Raw genomic sequence first — 4,972 nt, 5'->3', positions numbered from 1 at the left:
TGTATTATCACATATTTCAAAACCTGAATGAATGTTGAGAGGAGAACGAAATTACTTGTCATATAGGGTTACAATCTGTTTTTTTCATGCACCCATTAAAGTGTTCCTAATAACAATTATAAAAATTATATAACCTCATAAACTCCATTAGAAAAGGGACAAAATAATTTTTTCATTTATTATTGTGGAAGTTATGTATTCTGGGACTAGGCAGCCTTTACTGTAAATACATAATAAAGGAAAATTTGCTCACATATTATTTAGGTACGTATAATACCATGGTAATTTCCAATTTGTCCAAGTAATTACGATTTTCTTAAAATGATTATATTTATTTATTTATTTATTTTTGCTAAATGCAAAGACACAGTTGATTACTTGATTTCAGCATCTATGGTGTTGGTGTGGATCTATGTCTCAGGACAGAGCAGCTGCACCATTATGCTGGTATTACTGGTGCATCCTCTTGCAGCTTGACAGTGCCGCGGGCCAGAAACGCCTGCAAAATTACAATAATAGCCATCAGATGCATGCTTGCTTGGTAACATTAAAAAACAACAGGATGAAGTGCTCCTGACAGGTGCTTTAAGGTGGGCCCATCAGGAAGGAGCTGGGTGCTGTCAGACAGCCGCGGATTGTTTACAGTGTGGCGTAGAGGCAATGACTGGAGGCTTTATTGCTATCTGCTAAGGTTGTATTTCAACAGCGTACCTCAGACCATTGAGCTGTCCCTTGGTGAGCTGGGATCCGGCCACAGATTACCCAAGAGCCACTGCTCCGGCATTGGCTTGCTGCAGGTCCTTACTGTGAAAAGTTTCCACGAGAACTTGGAATTTCATCATCACAGCTACCGTGGTGTTTTCAGAGGTGAAGAATATCTAATAGAATATTTTTGTTAAAAGAGGTTATATTATCTGCCATCCTGATTGACAGTTTCCCTCACATTACCCTCTCTACCAAGGGATGGCATTCTCCACCACCCAGCCCTCTCCTCGGGGAACACACCCTCCTACTTAACACCTTCCATGTGTACCTCACACATCCACCTTTGCCCCTCAGGGTCACACCCAAGGTTCACGCTGGGCTTCACACCATTCCCTTACAGGAGGGACGGCTCCTTTAACCATGGACACATTCTCAATGGCCTCATGATACCTTCTCACGTCTGACACCATGTATGGACAAAGAATGAGGGTAGCAACCACACCCAGTCTCAAACCTAATATGCTAATGTTTGATGCTGTCTACTAACTGTCTTGATTCCAGCTGAAAATCCAATATTCTTTGGTTCCAGCTGGGAATTAACTTTTCCGGTTCCAGAACCTATTTATTTTTGGTGGAAATGCACCAGGCAATTCAAAATTACGTGCGAAAACTGGATTGGGACCCATTCCACATTGGACTATTGGGCAACTCAGCAGAAAACATGAGTGAAAACAGATTACAGAGGCTGAAATTTGGAAACAGCCTTACCGAGTCATCCTTACTTGGCATGATTTCAATTAAATGCATCAACAGTGGTGATAAGTGATGAAAGCTCTTTTGGACATGGTTTCAGACACAATGGCCAAAATAAGCCAGTTTGCATGTTTACACATGTGCTAGCACATTGTGAATGACAATATATGAAAATGAACTGAATTGAGATGCTTATGCCAGTTGGCTAAATCCTTGGAACAAACTGCTGGCTGCATAGGAGCAATTGAGCATATCAAGTCACACTCATGGAGAAGTAAATTCATGTAAACTTGTCAAAAGTCATTAATTCATATGCTGAATCCTTAGAAAAACAAGTCATCATCCACCTGGTTACAAAATTGAACACGTGGCATGAACGTCAAGTTCGGTGAGCTCCCAGTCTAGACCTACTCCATGGAAAATGGAATTGAGTGATTGTGGAAGTGTTGTCTGTGCATGAGTGTGTCTTACGATCAGTGACACGGGAGATCAGCAGAGATGCAAAGCATACGCAACTCAGAACCTACGACAAGCTGATGAAACAGGTGACCAGACCTGAAGACCTGCAGCACTGCTCCACATGTCAATTCTCCACTTGTGAAATGTATTCGAGCCTCCGTTTTCACTGGTGTGCTGATACACTGATACCAGCACATGAAACACATCAGGGAGACCCATTGCTACTAAACAGTAAGAAGCAGGTTGTACATGCCACAGATGGGTTTATGGATGTAGAGAGGCTGGTGATAAATTGTTCAGCATGCATTTCAAATCAGGCTTTGCATGACGACCAGCCGGTCCAACCTCTACAGATACTTCCCAGGCCAAAGACAAAGACTGAAACAGATTAAGTAGGTCCTTTTCAGGGAGGGCATATCTTGACAGTGATTGATTCTTCTTCTTCTTTTCCCGAGGCAGTAGTCATCTCTGACATATCGGCACAGGCTGTTTGGTGGGAAAGGATGAAGGTTTTCGCCTGCTCTGGCTGCACTTTAAGAGGTGAGGAAAACAATGGCAAAAAACCTGTGGTCCAGGTTTTTGAGACGTTCATATAGAAGAGTGGTATGAACCACACGGCTACGCTTAATGCCCAGCCGTTGCCTGGAGATCGAGAGCTTCCACAGATCAGTAATGCTCAGAGAACTTGCAAATGTGAAGGCAGGATGGATGAACAACCTTCCAGAGATCTAAATGGCTGAACTAAATCATTCAGCCACTTGCCACACACCCCAGAAAATGCGAGCGTTTCTCGTGTTTTCCAGAGATGGCACAATGTTACATTTCTCAGCATTGAACTGTTGAAAAATTACCATCGTTTTGGTTATGTACAGAAAATACACAGGAATGCATAGACCATACAACAGGGCAAAGGATCACACCTCAGAGTAAGTGATGAAGTGTTGGTTGCTATCATAGAACCAGGAAAAACATACAACACGTCCTTAATAATGAAACATCTAACTGATCACTGGAACTGGTGAGTACACAGGACGGATCAATGATCTTCACAAATGTCAAAGATCTTAGACCTGCACCGAGTGCTGAGTGTGAAACAGCTAAGAGAAAGGCATTAACTGCTTCACAAACACAGACAGACACAGAGTTCTGCAACTGAAACCCAATGTGATCATCATTGCTAGAGACTGTTTCTCTTGAACAAACTGTGGAGAAACAGCTGACCAGTAGAAGTAGAAGAGGAGAAGAGTTAAATAAACAACAACAACAAACATGCAACAACAGAAGAAGATATCTGACATAAGAGTCAATACAAACTCACTCTTTGTGAGTTTATGTTTTAAGTTCAGTGCAATTTTAACAATTGTATATAATATCATTCTATCATTTCATCTTTGCAGAAGATTGCATTTGATGGAGGTGAATTCATATTTGTGTAAATATATAAGTTTAACGTATGTCATGTAAGTTAAGAACAAAATGACATGAGGGAGGGATGTGTATTTGTATTAGTCTGTATGTGTATAGTGTATTTGTATTAGTCTGTATGTGTATAGTGTATTTGTATTAGTCTGTATGTGTATAGTGTATTTGTCTGGTAGTGAGTGGAGGGAGGGGAGGTGTGGATGGACGTCATGCAGCGTTTCTGAATAAAAGAACCGAGTATAACTAGAACTGACTTTGAACCAGAATGGACCAGATTCTTCACTATACTCCATCGACAACATTAGAGTGCTGTTTATATGTTGCGTCTGCTGTTCTTGGAGAGTGTGAAAATTCACCTCGTTCCCTTATGAAAACCCATCTGCACCTCCTGACACCTGCTGAGCACCTGCTGGGCAGCTCCACACACATCAGCACGGTGCCCCCGCGTCTCCGACCCGCCGGACTCCCCGCCGGACTCCCCGCTGCTCCAACAGATCCTGGGGGGGAAATCTGGGCTGGCAGATCGGAACAGCCTGAGAGAAAGCAAGGGTGTGTGTGCTAATGCAAGGGTGTGTGTGCTAATGCAAGGGTGTGTGTGCTAATGCCAGCCGGTCCTTCCTCTTCCCATCATCGACGATGTCCAGAAATCATCAGACGTGCTTGTTTGTTGGCGAGCTGGAGTGAGGTGTGAGATTTTGATGTTCTCAGTGACCCATGAGTTTCCCTGTATGACAGGAACCAACATGGATGACTGGGTACAGAAGGCGAAAAGCAACGGTTCGGTTGTTTTTCCATATGACTGCTGTTTCAGCCTGAAGATAATAATGAGATTCCATCCGACTCTGAGACCAAGCAGCTTTCGAATAAAGACATCCACGCTGGATGAATGGGAAGCCTTCAGTAATTGCAGACTGTGCGTCTGTGTAGGAAAGTGTGTGTGGTGGACAGAGGGAGGAGGGTCCGTGTCGGGTCACCGTCAGCATTTATGATCTGCTGGGTCGTGACCTGTGTTACAGAACGATGAGGCATCTCAAATGTGCCGTGACCACGTCTGACATGAACTAGTGAACACATACGACCGCCACAAAACCACAGTGATGCAGCACCCACTGAGTCCTTTTAATACAGACCGTGCATTTCAAAACACTGGCCAGACTACACTGAGAGAACAGTGTGCCAGCCAGCATCCACAAGGCCCTGTCTGACCACCGTCACAGCTGTGGGTCGATAAGCTGCATGGTGATTCAGTCTCTAGCTGATACAGGGACACAGCTCCTCCAGGGGTGGATATAATGCAGAAGTTTGCAAAAAGCCAGTCTGTGCGCCAAACGATCACATGAAGCCATCGCCATTACATTAAGCCTGGGTTCACGTCGATTCCCTTATTATGAGCAATGCTCTTGAGACTGTGCTATTTGCAATTACAGTTTTCTGCGTTACTGTTCGATAAGCTGCTCAGTACTGGTCAATAACAGGTGAATGGAGTGGAGTCCCAGCAGACGCCTCTCTATCAGACCCAGCAACACTGCCAATGAACTCAAACTCCAATATATTTACCAATGCTGCATTAAGCTAGTGTGAGTGACTCAGAACTCATCAGACTCTCTCTTCCACTTACAAACACCCCCACAAA

The 4,972-nt window shown here is 43.7% G+C and overlaps 1 long non-coding RNA gene across 1 annotated transcript; it reads right to left on the bottom strand.

Annotated features, from left to right (window-relative positions):
- Nucleotides 1-377: 377 nt before the first annotated feature.
- On the bottom strand, nt 378-3,836 carry LOC143513860 (uncharacterized). The gene is made up of 3 exons (XR_013130691.1): nt 3,696-3,836; nt 712-804; nt 378-499 (listed from the first exon to the last, which is right to left on the bottom strand). It is a non-coding gene; the product is annotated as an uncharacterized LOC143513860 (long non-coding RNA).
- Nucleotides 3,837-4,972: the final 1,136 nt, after the last annotated feature.

Source organism: Brachyhypopomus gauderio, chromosome 5 (assembly GCF_052324685.1).
Source record: "Brachyhypopomus gauderio isolate BG-103 chromosome 5, BGAUD_0.2, whole genome shotgun sequence".
NCBI lineage: Eukaryota > Metazoa > Chordata > Actinopteri > Gymnotiformes > Hypopomidae > Brachyhypopomus > Brachyhypopomus gauderio.
Note: the sequence above shows the minus strand (reverse complement) of the source record. Positions and strands in the feature narration are given on the sequence as shown.